The sequence below is a fragment of the Balaenoptera acutorostrata genome, chromosome 3 (assembly GCF_949987535.1).
Source record: "Balaenoptera acutorostrata chromosome 3, mBalAcu1.1, whole genome shotgun sequence".
Taxonomy (NCBI): domain Eukaryota; kingdom Metazoa; phylum Chordata; class Mammalia; order Artiodactyla; family Balaenopteridae; genus Balaenoptera; species Balaenoptera acutorostrata.
This window is the reverse complement of record NC_080066.1, coordinates 60,696,029-60,710,208: the sequence shown is the minus strand read 5'-3', so window position 1 is coordinate 60,710,208 and position 14,180 is coordinate 60,696,029. Positions and strand designations below refer to the sequence as shown.

At 43.1% G+C, this 14,180-nt stretch overlaps 2 protein-coding genes across 12 annotated transcripts in view; one reads left to right on the top strand and one right to left on the bottom strand.

Annotated features, from left to right (window-relative positions):
* The window catches only part of TMEM266 (transmembrane protein 266), a 131,931-nt gene extending 124,151 nt beyond the window's left edge, over positions 1-7,780 (bottom strand). For all 3 annotated transcript variants that reach the window (XM_057542076.1, XM_057542078.1, XM_057542080.1), the window contains exon 1: positions 7,701-7,780. The gene's annotated coding sequence lies outside the window, so the exon portion shown is untranslated. The remainder of the gene's footprint in view (positions 1-7,700) is intronic.
* NRG4 (neuregulin 4) overlaps positions 7,478-14,180 on the top strand; it is a 134,002-nt gene continuing 127,299 nt past the window's right edge. For 2 of the 9 annotated variants that reach the window (XM_057542082.1, XM_057542083.1), the window contains exons 1-3: positions 7,955-8,071; positions 8,853-8,882; positions 10,643-10,704. The gene's annotated coding sequence lies outside the window, so the exon portion shown is untranslated. Of the gene's footprint in view, positions 7,566-7,953; positions 8,072-8,852; positions 8,883-10,642; positions 10,705-14,180 lie in introns of those variants that run through there. The other 7 variants (XM_007173422.2, XM_007173424.2, XM_057542086.1 and 4 more) reach the window with 5 other exon arrangements.

Below are 14,180 nucleotides of genomic sequence, written 5' to 3'. Positions count from 1 at the left end.
GCCCAACTCTGTGACTGTATACGACCTCAGAGACACAGCAGAAACTGATGGAATGTTTGCCATGCCAACGAAGAACGAAGAACATCAGGAATGGGAATAATTTTTTTTTTTTTTTAAGTAGGCAGGCCTTCCTTTGATCTTCATTCAACCTCAATGTCCTCTTCACCTGGGTAGTAAGGGGAAAGAAAACAGGACTAGAACACAGTGGCTCAGGAGCAGGCCTGTGACAAGGTCTGAAGATTTGCCACTTACACCCTCAGAGCTCACTTTACTTGGGAGTGATGGTGTGAGGACAGAAAAAAGCTCCACACACTATAAAATCCTAACAGCTTCATGGGTTGGTAGGATTTCAAACTCCTTTTAAAAAGCATTAAATTATTCCCTGTGCTCCCATTATTTTAATGATTTCTGTATATCCCTCTTCATTCCAAAAACGTTGAAGTGGTTAACTCGCCCTGTGGTGTTGACTCAATTTTCCCATATAAAGCTTAAATGGGCTTTAGGACTGATCAATAAAAGTTTCAGTGAAGGAGGAAAAAGGATTTTGGATGGACCAAGAAAACCTATAATGTTTTGGCAGTTCAAAGATATGAGTTAAATTCCTACTATGTGTAAAGTATAGTGCTAAATGTTGAGGCGTATATTTTTTTTAAGTATAAATCACAGCTGGTGTCCTTAAGTAATTTGTAATCTGCCTGAGAGGGATAGGCTTGGTGCCCAAGGGAGGATGTCTTTCATTACAAGGCGGTCTGTGCTCAGAGCCTCCAGGCAAGCACAGCCCTCAGCTCTCTTTCCCTCCTCTGGCCAGGGAAGGAGGGTCAGAGCAAAGGCTCGGAAGTGGGCACACACTGGAAAGGGTCAGGGGCAGGAAGCAAACTAATCAGGCGCTAAAGTTACGGTTTTATCTTGCAGCTACAAGAGAGTCTCCAAAGGCATCCAAACAGGAAGTTATAATGATAAAAGGTGATATTGACTGAGCGCTTACTGTTTTCTAGGCACACTCATTTCATCCTCTTCCTGACAGCCTTATGACATAGCCACTCTTCTTCTTCCCATTTTACTGAGGAGGAAACTGAGGCACAGGCTTGTAAATCACTCCTGCGAAGTCACACAGTTAGCAAGGGCTAGAGCCAGGATTCACCCCCTGGGCAGAGCCCACCCTCTTAACTGCTTCTCCGGACTGCCTCTTGATAGAACAGGAAGGATAAGAGCTGAGGAAAGACCAGACACATTAGGAAGAAGCTGCCAGCATTTCAAGGAGTGGAAGTCAATGGGGTCAGATGTTGCTGAGCCATCAGGAACGAAATCTGAGAAAGGGCCATTGGATTTGTGATTAGGCAATCAGGCGTGACCTTTAAGAGTTCTGTTTCGTAGAAGGGTGGGGACAGGGGTTCCTGGTAGGACATGAAGTGGGGAGTGATAACAGATAGAGTCCCGGGTAGAAACTAACAATGAAAGGACAGGGAGAGATGGGAGAGAATTTTCCAGGCTTTTTTTTTTTGAGACTATGCCTCCCCAAACAATGGAACATTTTCTTTATTTGAGGGATTACAATATAATTCATCTTGTTCTTTTGTTTTGAAGGGCAAAACTAACAAATTTTTGTAGCCATGGTTAAACGAGAATTAGCAAGTGTCACAGAAATTGTTTTTTAAAAACACTGCGTCAAACTCAGGTAAAATCAAAGATTTAACTGTTTGAAGGGAAATTGTTATGGGAGAAAGGTACTTGACCATACTATATATGGCATTGGCTGGACATGATGGCAGTTCTGAAACTGGGGTGGGAGACTGAGAGAATCACGGATGAAATAACTCGCTTCGGACTTGTTTCGAACCAAGAGTAGCGGAAAGCATTGCATGCGTTATGGCTTGAGAATGAAATCCAGAGAACAGCTGCCTGATCGCAGTCTGGACTTCCAAAAACCTGGGCTGCAAAAGGCAGCAATACTTACTAAAATTCATTGTTTTAATGAGCTGTGGGAACTGAGTTATCAGCCCCTGTCCTAGCTACTGAGTAGTTTCCATTACAAATCAAAAGCAGTTTTAGGAAGGCTGCATTTTCTTGGAGGGGAATTCTCTCCTGGCAGATAATTCCGACCGCCTAGGGCAGCAATTAAAGACACCGAAAAGGAGGAGAAGGAGGAGGAGGAGGAGGGGGAGAAGGGGGAGGAGGGGGAAGAGGAGGAGGAGGGGAGGAGGGGGAGGAGGAGGAGGAGGGGAGGAGGGGAGGAGGGGGAGGAGGGGGAGGAGGGGGAGGGGGAGGGGGAGGAGGGGGAGGAGGGGAGGAGGGGGAGGGGGGAGGAGGGGAGGGGAGGAGGGGGAGGAGGGGGAGGAGGAGGAGGAGGGGAGGAGGGGGAGGAGGGGGAGGAGGGGGAGGGGGAGGAGGGGGAGGAGGGGGAGGAGGGGAGGAGGGGAGAAAAAGGAGAATGAGGCTTCCCTGTGGCTAAGGAGTAGTTCCACGGGAACTTCATCCCATAACCATTAACTCCCTCCTGCATCCCAGTGTACTCAATTCTAAAGTGTTCTGAGGCTGTATTAGTGCCCCAAATGCCCATCATTTTGCTGCAGCCAAGAACTACTGCAAACAATAGATGAATGAAAGGTAACTGGGAGTCTGGGACTGCTTGGGCCCAAAGAATCTCAAGCTGTTATGCTGTTGGTGCACGCTTTCTGCAAAACTGACACATGGGATAAGTGCTTTGGCAATGAACTTTGACACCCTGGCTTAAGCAGGGAAGACACCAACAGGTATTAAAAAAAAAAAAACAAAAGCAAGATGCTGATGCTGGTAGTGCAGTGATTAACCTGCCTGGGTGAGTGTCCACAGATTCCTTTTCCTTTCTAGTGACTCATGCCATGGGAAAGCTGGTGGAATCTGGAGCATCATTCTTGGAAGTCTTCGAAATATTTTGCACTCCAAATAGAGGGGAACCCACACAGGTCTCCTCTCCAACCTAGGTCATCTCCGCATGTAGCTTTTGCTGCCTTGTTATACAGCCCAGCCCTCAGGAGACTTTCTTTTCATCTTTACGGGGCTGACTCTACCTGGGAGGTTCCTCTCTTCCTAACCTCGACTCAAGAGTAAGACAAGATCTCTCCCGATTCTTCTCTACTTTCCTTGCTGTTCCCCCTGCCCCCAAACACATATAAAGCCTTTGCATTTGAGAGGTTTCACTGCTCACTACCAGGAACTGTAAGGGCTACAAAAAACAAGAAGTGTGGGAGGCTGGAAACACTCAAGGATGCCACGGTGACTTGTCAGTTCTTTTCCACAGCACCAGGGTTAGGGGAGTGAACAAAATAGACAAAATCCCTGTGCTCTGGAGTGTTCATTCTCTGGGGGAGATTTATATAGTATATTTAGAAGGGCTATGAATAAAGCAAAGCAGGGAGGAGGAACAGGAATGCCTGTGGGAGGGCGTGTAGTTTTAAAGGAGTGGTGAGACTTTGAGCAAAGCCAAAAAGAGGTGAGGGTGCAAACCATGCAAGAATCTGCCGGAAGGGCAGTCCAGGAGACGGAAGCACTAGTGCTAAGGCCCTGAGGCGGGGGAACAGTAAGGAGGCCTGTGTGGATGGGCAGAGGCAGAGGAGGATGGGAGGCCAGAGAACGATGGGGCACAGCGTTCTCCATCCTGCAATCAGAGTGAAAAGAAGGAAAAGGCCCAGATTTTGAGCCACATTGACCTGGGTCTGAATCTCAGCTCTGCTCCTTATGTCATGGACCTTGGGCTCTTCTCTCCTAATCTAGAAACAGTTGACCACAAAGGGTCATTGCAAAGGGTTAAAGGAGATATGGAATGTGAAACTACCGATCCCTGGACACAGCTCATGCCGGGTTCCTACCCAGCACACATTAGTTCCCTTCCTCTACCCCTGCTTACAGGGCTCCTCTCATCTAGTTCGCATTGTGGCCGTGTCTGGAAGTATGCCATTCAAGGGCCTTCTAGAGGTCCAAAGTTTACTACCGAGTGCAAGAAGAGAAACTGCAAAATACTGTGCATCTATGTATAGTATTGTTGACAAACAGTAACATTTTAGTATCCACATTCAAAAATCCAGAGAAATCTATACCAAACTATTAATGGTGGTCTCACTAAGGTATAAGAATATCAAAGATTCTAATCATGGACCTCTACCTTCTATATTTATGTAATGATCAAACATTTTTTAATGAATACATATTTGCAAGCAGAAATCACAATATAGACTAGTGTTGGTACAGGAGAAGTGATTTCCTGACTCTTTCCTATAAGTAGCCTCCATCCTACCTTGCACCCAAGGCCCACTGGTGTGAGCTCACTTTAGGACCTCTTACATCTTCCATATGGGGAAAATGAGCGCATGAAAGTCCAGTACAAGGTCTAGGGTTCTCACATGAGACCTGGACTATAGGAGAAGATCCTATGCTGGGTGTGCCTGGCCAGCATTTGTGAACTCTGACTGGTTCAGTCTGGAAAGGGATGGCTTAACTTGCAGGTTGTGAACTGCTTTCTAAATAAAATTAAAACCCTTGCTATAGCTTCCATCAAGGAGAGAAAAAGAAGACTGGTGAAAATCAAGTATTTCAGAGTAAGCTGTGAACTACTGTGATTCAAGATTGTTGACATTGAAAAAAAATCTCATTTTAGAGACTACTAAGTTAAGAAATACTGTAAGAAAACAAGACATTTCACAACTAAGTAGCCTACAAGGTCAGTCAAGGAAAGACAAATATGCCAGTTCCCAGTGTCTTACTCAACAATGCATTAAAATGTGCATTACAATCAGTCACTGCAATGCATGTTAGTTATATAGCTTGGAAAAATTTTAGTTGCTTCCCCACTTCCAAAAAAAAGAAAAAAAAAGCCCTTGATGAGGGGAATAAAAAAAATAATGCTTAAGCATCCATAGTTGTTCATATGGCTTTTCCCAGTGTAAACATATGTTTCAAGAAAACAAATAGGTAGTCAGAAACATTTTAACATTCCTCAAATTGACCATTGCACCAAAAAAGGGTGCTCAGCTCTGCAGTAAATAAAATCCTGCTTGAATAGAAGAAAGTAGACTTCTTAGATGCTTTTTAATTATGAGACTTCTGACTGAAGAAGATAATGGTGCTCCCCATAGGAAAACCAATTTGCTCCCCAGAATCAAGCAGTACCTCTCTCTTTGCTTTCTGCTTTTTCCCCAGTAACATCAGGACTCATCCTGAGTTTATCTGATCATAGACTGGAAATCCCCAGGGCAGAAAGACTCCATCTCAGCATTTCCATAAGCACTGGGGCTGCGCTCTTCCAAAACCGAGTGATTTCCGTGAGGCAAAACGGCTATAACAAATTGCTTTACTATCAACAGAATAGAGTATAATGAAAAAAGTAACATCATGGTGTCCTAAAACCAGTCATATCGCCCAAGAAAGAAAACAGAGCTTATAGAATTTACAAGAGTCTTTTATTTCTGACCTAATATTATTCATCAATTTATCATTAAATCTGTAATTTCCATGGGATATAATTTTCAAATAACCCCTTCTACTTAGCTGTACTTTTCTCACCACCATCTCATATATGTGACCTGAGCATAAAACTTTGTAGCCCCCCAAGTGAATTTCCCATTGATGCAACTACAGTGATTTCTAAGTCTGTGAGAACTGTTAGGAATGCGTAGCAAAATCCAATACCTGCATTATAATAATGCATTTACAAAAAAAGATTAAATTTATATCCATTGTTGACTGTACAAATTCCAAAACTTTCAAATGAAGAGCTGCTACAATCACAGAGACTGGATTATGGTCCACGACTTGTACGGATTCCTTCACCTGGTTAAGGCACTCGCACACAAGTATGACAGACAATGTTGTTCTAATGACTGGCAGCGAGACCAGACGATGGTGTGCAGGGCGGCAAGAAGATTGGAGTAGGATGTGATAATGAAAAACGTAATTCATTCTACCTGATGCATATACATTTTATAGATTTAAATCTGAAGGGAAACAACTTTTTGAACTTAATTGCTTGTTTGGGAGAGTTGAACGGAAACGTCTTGAACCCTATGTTTATAGGCTCAGTGCCACCTTAAAAAATTCCACACAAACCCATTCTGAAACAACAGTTTCTCCTACTGGAGAGCCGCAAAGGTTGATGTGAAATCTATGAAATGGAAAATCAGATCCAAGCTTGTGTGCTCATGCATAAGCTTTGATCTTAATGAAAATGTAGATGGAACAGCAGCACCAGGGTTAAAGGCTACTCTCATCCCCCCCCCCCACCGACCCCCCAGCAATCAGATGCACTAGAGTTTGCATCCTTATCCTGTCCCTGGCTGTGTGACCTTGGGCAAGTTAGCTAACCTTTCTAAGTCTTAGTCTCTTCATCTTCAACACGGAGATAACAGGTTTGTTATGAGGATGAAATGAGATATGCACCAATAGCTTGTAGCTCAGTACCTGGCACATATGAGCATTTAAGAAACGTGTTCTCATGATTAGATGTGGCACTCTGACTACTGTATATTTTAGAAGAAATTACAGTCCTGCTGCCATATCCCAACATCTTGTGGTAACCATTTTCATTCTATACTTCTAGCTTTTACTATTTTTTTCACCACAGTATTTCAGGGGAAAAAAAAAGAAAGGTAATCAGTTACATACATCCTACTTTTTGAACTGTTTCTTGAAGCAAGGTGAAAAGCTGGGGAAACAGGTAACATACACACTGAAGAGAAATTTACTCTTTAGGATATGATGTTATATGTGTATGGAATATAAACAAATCATGTAATTTCAATCTATAACCTATGGGGCATCAAATCATAGGTAGGTTTAATTTTAAAAGAGACAAAAGCCAAGCAGTATTAAAGAATACGGAAGGAATCAATATGGGCCTATTGCTATCTCAGTATTAGTGACTGAAACAGGGATTGGTGGGCTAGATTACGGGGGATTTCATGGGGTCTAACTTCCAACAGGTGGCAAGCTTTAGTCATCTTCAGATGCAAAACCTTAATGAGTTTGAGTATGCAAGTCTCAGGGATTCTGTTCAAGGCCTCCTCTCGGCAATCAAGAGAAACAATTTTCTGGTTTTAAGCCACCCTGGCAAGTTAGCAAGCAGGGAACTGTCCGCCGTAGCTTGCACCTGTCCCTAGAACGGGATTTTGGCCTGACGGTGAAAACCCACCATCCTTTCCTATCAGTCCATCCTGCCGCTGTGGCGCCTCCAGACAAATGGGGGAAGCCCACTAGGAAGTGGTCACGACCAACAAAGCTACAAATCCCCAGGGTGTGGGATTTCCACCTCAATACCACGCCTGAAAACCTAAAATAGGCACCCGCTTGTTATACTGCAATGGGATTCCCCCCAGCAGCAATCCCCAACCCCCAGCTTGCATGTTTTATTAATAAATGCAAGATGGCACACGGAGGCAAAGAATAGGAGGTAAGGCATCTGCAGCTGGACCCGAACCAGGGCAGTTTGCAAAAATAAATAAGAAGCATGTGACAAGAAGCAGATCCCCAGGCTGGAGCTGAAGCCCTAGGCTGCCCCAGGCACCCTCGCCTTGCTACAGCGACCAGAGGGGATGAAGGTCAGTGGTAAGATCCCAGCTCTCCCGGACACATACCCTGCAAACCCTGAACGGCCCCCACCCCCGCCCCGGCCACAGGACTCGGGCAGAGTGGCAGGGGAAGCCCCGGCCACGGCCGGCTGCGGGGACACATACCTGCTGCCCGGGCTGTGGATTCGCTCGGCTCTGCAGCGGCGCCGGCCGCGGCTCGCGCTCCCGGGGCTCCCCTCTCCGCCCCCCCGCCCCCTCGCGGCCCGCCGCTGCCTCCGCTCCCTCCGCTCCTCCACCCACCGCGCTCGGGGGCGCGCGCGCGGCCACGCGCCGGCGACTCGCCCGGGCCCGCGCCTGCGCCCTCGCCTCCCGCCGTCGGCGCGCGCGCCCCGGAGGCTGCAGAGTGGCCGCGCGGCTGTCTAGGAAACGGCGGTCTCTGCGGGCTGGGCAGTCGGCGGGAACCGGGCAGGGGGATGGGGGCTGGGGACTCGGCCGGCGCCAGGGCCTGAACGGAGCGCGCCGGTTTCGTGGCGTGGGTGAGGGGGTCGCGGGACCGGGGGAGGGGGGTGCTGCGCGTGCGCTTGTGGAGAGAGGAAGGGGTCGCGGAGAGAAGGTCTGAGGTGGAGGCCGGCGGGGCCGGGAAGCAACAAGTGTGGAGGCCGAGGGGGCCCCACCCGGGGAATTTCGTGCAGCCGAGAATAGAAACCTCCTCTGGCTTTGGTGCAGCGCTTTGCAGTTTCCAAAGCTCTTAGCTAGTCGTTGGTCACATCCACACACGGCACCCCGTGAGGGAGCAAACGGCGGGCATTCACTGCCCTCTGAGGTTTGAGGCACGGAGAGGAAAACACCTCTTTGTGGCAGAGATCGAACCAGAATCAGAGACCCTTGATCCTTAGGCTTCTGTCTGGGAGAAAATTACCTGTCAGGACCTTCATTTGATGGTTTTAGCTCAGGACCCTTATAGGACAGTGTTACTCAGCCTTTTTTTTCTTTTCATTATCGTTCTCTTAAGAAAAGCCTTTTAAAACGTTTTGTTCTCCAATCCCTTCCTCCCCACCCGCCATGAAATTATAATACCATTCATATCCTGAATAGCTGTTTATGTACCATGCGTGTATCTGTGCTTTATACATGAAAAGAGTAAGATTTCGCCCCTTGGAGATAACATCAACCCCGTGGAGAATGAATGCTTGCTTTAGGACCGTGGCTCTTGGTTTTAGCGGGTGGAGCAAGTGGAGTAGGTGAGGGCTCTGGATGCACCCATAATACTCTCTGTAGGTTAAAGTCCTCCCATACAACTCTTTCTAATGTCTGCAGGTGCTGCTGTGAGCAGTGGAATACAATCACGTAAGCAGCTTCTGTATTCGGAATAGGTTTTGTTACTCGTCTCAATTCAGGCTAAGCTAGCCATTTTCCAATAGGGTCCTGACATTTTTGCTAAAATACTTGAAAAGATTGGAAACCCTCTTTTCTAGAACGCTAAGTTCCAGGATGGGCTCTAGCTCTGCAGACAGCCTTGATTTCCGGTTCTCACACCTCTTCTAAAGTGGGTTTTTTGTTTTGTTTTGTTTTGTTTGTTTGTTTTTTGGTTAGGCCTATTTGGTCTCCCAGGAATGTCTTAGTCATTCTTGCCTCTTCCTCCTCCCACCTCAGCTTTTCTAGCTAAAAGATGGAAATCAAAACCCAGTTAACAGAATTGCCACAGGGGCTTGGATCATACTTTTCTTAGACACTGGAATATCTAGGTAGGGAATGTGTATCGAATTTTGGCAAGCTGGGAAGTAAGTAAAATTCCTTCTTCAAGTCCTCCCTCATCTTTCGATGTTTCTTAACCCAACTCTAATGGAATTTCAGAGGAACACAAAGCCCTTGGAGGTGATATTTGTAGAAGCTACCTGGGTTGCCAGAGGATTTTTTTTTTTTTCTACATTTAATGTGGACTGGAAAAGAGAATGTAGGGATGAGTCAAGAAAATTTGGGAGGATGGATGGGATTGCTTGGGGGGATTGGGTATAGTTTTCTGACAGGTGGTGGCAACATTTCAACTACACTTTAAAAAGTGTAAAAAAAAAAGCCTCGGCATAGCTTGTTAAAGTTGTTTTCCACCCCATTCCCCCCCACCCTCACACTTAGTAGAACTCTAAAGACTTGATTAAAACCATTGAAAAGCATCCAGTTACAATGCTAGTTAAAAGAGTAGGACAAGTATTTTGAAACTTGCAGACAGAAAAATTGGAACACCACTTTGGTTTACCTGGAATCTTTGTAGTCTAATACCAGTATTGGATTCAGGTGCAATGCTACTTCAAGGGAACTTTTTTCCTACAACAGCTGTTAATGAAGACCCTCTAGAGAGAGAAAACTGGAAATTACATGCTAGCATATTTTACCTGTGTCTTTTAAGTGTGCTGCTTTGGGGTTTCTGTTTGTTTTTTGTTTTTTTATAATCTGAGCTCATGGAAAATGTAGGTACACCATTTTATGTGGTAGTGTGAAGTCAAAAAATCCCCAAACATGTGTAATTTGTCAGCTCTATGCTGCTCCCTGGTGGTGTCGTACTTCACACCACCTATCCAAACTAAAATCTTCCACTTCTTTAATTCTTTAGGATGTTGGAAACCTAAATCAGAGTTGTAGACAAGATGGTATTCTGCTTTCTCCAAACTTTTCCTGCTCTATTTTCAAATACCCTAAGTCCTAATACCCAGAGGAAGATTAGCCCTTGAGACTGATCAATTTGGAGGAACTGTGAAGATCTCTGGCAGACCTCTTTAGCTTATTCTTAAATGTGTCTGTAAGAATCTCTTGAGGATACTTGATTAAAATCAGATATGGGAGCCTCACCTCAAACCCATTAAAATCTAATTTACAGGAGTGTGGCCTGTTATTTTTATTTTTAACTGCCCCAGGTGATTCTTATCAATGGGAGAGTCTGGGGAATCCTAGAGCTATAAACAGAACAGGTGTGGCTTTAGTAGACTGTAGGTGACTAGTGAGAGGGATTTTGTGGGTGAAGGAGCCCCACGGCATAAAAGAAAATAGGACCTATACAGCAGGAGTAGAAGAAATTAACTAGTTTTAAGGCTTGTGTGTCACTTTCTTGCCAGATATATCTGCTTCTAACGTGGCTGTAATTGGCACGCTATCCCATACCAAAGTACCTTTTGAGGTAAGTCAGATTTTCTTTCAGTTAAAAAGACTGTCTTTTCAAGAGTGCCAGAATCACATAATCAGAAAATTTGTGCATGTATGCAGCTGCAAGATTATGAGAAGGCAGACTGGAGATTACGTTGATCCTATGAATGAAAAAGATTGCTATTAGAGTTAAAATTTGTTCTCTTGAGGTAGCTGCTTGAAAAAGTAGGACATATGAATCTGATGCCACATGATTTGTGAAATTTTAAAATACCAAGAGATTTTAAGTTGTTAATGTTTATGTAAATGTTAATATTTTAAAACCTCTTCTGAATGTTGATTTGTGATGCACCCTCACTTATTTGGAACACACAGGGAGAAAGCCAATTTAAGTTAATGAAAAGCTTGAAAAATGGAATCTATGTGACTCTGATAATTATTTAAAAATTTAAGTATACATAATAACTGCTAACAAAATAGCTTTAAAAAATTCTGGGGCTTCCCTGGTGGCGCAGTGGTTGAGAATCTGCCTGCCAATGCAGGGGACACGGGTTCGAGCCCTGGTCTGGGAAGATCCCACATGCCGCGGAGCAGCTAGGCCCGTGAGCCACAACTACTGAGCCTGCGCGTCTGGAGCCTGTGCTCCGCAACGAGAGAGGCCGCGATAGTGAAAGGCCCGCGCACCGCGATGAAGAGTGGCCCCCGCTTGCCGCAACTAGAGAAAGCCCTCGCACAGAAACGAAGACCCAACACAGCCAAAAATAAATAATAAATACATAATAAATAAACTAAAAAAAAAAATTCTGCTGAGAGGGCTTTAATGAATAAATGTGATTGACTTGTAATTAGCAAAATTCATGTGCTTACATTCTATGTGGATAAAACAAAGCACAGTACCGTGCACTGAATAGGTCCTCAGTTAACATTCTTTTTAAAAACGTTTTCTCATAAGTAGCTTAAATACGTTTAAGGTAGCAAGCCCATCTTCAAGGATAGTACCTCAGTGGCAGATTTCACCTTGAGCGATGGCATGCCAAGAGTGGGGGCAATGAAAGCATCACTTGGGGTGTAGGCAACAAAAATTCTCATTGTCTGTAGGGAATTAAACTATAATAAACCCACTAAAAGTCTGTCCAATTTTTATTACCAGCAATTTCTATGTACCAGAAATTCTAAACAATGTCAGTGATAAAATATTTCTCCCTGAAAAATTTCTTATGAATCTAGGTTCTAAACAATTACTGTAGTTACTGTTAAGTTTTAGTAATGTATATGTAAGCTTCAAATTAGCGCATTTTAATTATTGATCCTTTAATAAATGTCATATTCTACATAGAAGTTAAATCAGAGAACTCCCAGTTATACAGTTGGTCTTCAATAAACGACTCAGCTCCACGGATATTTTTCCAAATAAATTCATAAAAACTCAGGGTAATTCAAGGCTTCAGGTGCGGTTCATGTCTGCAGCCCCTTTGGTCCATATCTTTGCATTTATATAGTAGATTCTTAAGCAATGATTGCATAGCGACTATAAGGATGAAGAAACAGACTTGATTACTTCAATGTTGTCATCCTGTATGACCACTTAGAGTTTTCATTTGCATGTAACATTTGAGGGAAACAAAGTGTAATATTTTTGGCTTGTAAGTACAAATTTAGTTAATATGTGAAATTATTCTTCCGAATAATTAAATTCAAAAAATCTTTTACTTTGAAATTTGTTCTTTTAAAATTATTAATGTTTACTTCAAAACTGAAGAAGGAATCAATAGGAGGTGCAATGTTATTATTTAGTACTTCCACAAAACAATATGTAGGTTTAAGTTTTTCCTCTTTTCAGAAACATTAATTGCGTTGCATTTTTCCTTTTTTGTAGTATAATGTTTATTTTATATTTCCATATAAGTGGAGTTGAGTAAAAGAATTTTCACTGTCTGTTTCTTTCCTGGCTATTATTATTTGTTTCATTTCACGGTCATTACTAAAAATAATTTTGTCATGTAGAGGAGGGTGTGTTAGAAAAAAAAATGATCCCTTTGGGTGTCATATTCTGAGTATACCACTGGGCTCAAGTGATCACTAAATGAATGGTATTCAAATTAAGTGAGCTTTATTGTGTGTTTAATATCTGGAATTTTGCATGTACTTCATGAGGAAACCGTTTTGGGGGCACTGTTTATATGCCAAAATGAAATATCAGTGATTGTATATGTATTTTAAAACATAAAAATGATCTAGTATTCCAATTCTAGTCTAATTAGGCTATTTTAAAACCTAGCAAGTACATGTCCATGTGTTTATTGATGGACTCCTAATGATTACTGACATTTGTTAAATGCCTGCAATGTGTCAGACATCATTTTGTGAGCTTTATTTGTATTAATTTTTTCATAAGTCCTGTTGGGAAGGTATAGTTGTTATCTCATTTTACAGATGAGAAAACTGAGGCACCGTGGGATTAAGTAATTTGCTCAAGACCACCCAGATAATAAATGGAGGAACTAAGATTCAAACCTGGACAGTCTGATTCAGAGACCTCAAGTTCAACCCTACTGCATCACTGCCTCACATACACACACAAAGTTGTGGCTAAATAAGCTTGAGGAATTATTATGTAGTGGGTAAAGCGTTCTGGGTTCCAGGGTTTCACCTCCAATTCATTCTTTAACTTTGAAAAAGGCAATTAAATGAATGTCTCTGATTTGGAGAGGATTGAACTTGGTACATCTAGAAATTCTCTAAATTTCTTTCTAGCTCTAAATTTTTATGATTCTATGATTATTTTTATGTAGAGAAGAAAAATTGATTTTTCACTTATCTAACAGACTAAAAATGAACCAGAAAAAATAAAAAAAACTAGCATGATTAAATTTGAAGGTAGATAAATTTTTGATATTTTGTAGTTGCAAAATTATGCTACTTTTTTTGAAAAAAATAAATTTATTTATTTATTTTTGGCTGTGTTGGGTCTTTGTTGCTGTGTGTGGGCTTTCTCTAGTTGCAGTGAGCAGGGGCTACTCTTCGTTGCAGTGAGTGGGCTTCTCATTGCAGTGGCTTCTCTTGTTGTGGAGCACGGGCTCTAGGCGTGTGGGCTTCAGTAGTTGTGGCACGTGGGCTCAGTAGTTGTCACGGGCTCTAGAGCACAGGCTCAGTAGTTGTGGCGCATGGGCTTAGTTGCTCCATGGCATGTGGGTCTTCCCGGACCAGAGCTTGAACCTGTGTCCCTTGCATTGGCAGGCGGATTCTTAACCACTGCGCCACCAGGGAAGTCCTATGCTACTATTAAACCTTTCATGTTCATTATTCCTGTGACTACAGAAAGACCATAAACTTCTTTATTTTAATTGAAATATAATTGCTTTACAATATTGTCTTAGTTTCGTGTGTACAGCACAGTGATTTTGGTTTTTTGCAAATTATATTTCATTATGGATTAATATAAGATATTGGGTATAATTCCCTGTGCTGTATAGTAAATCCTTATTGTATCCATTATAATTTATCCCTCAC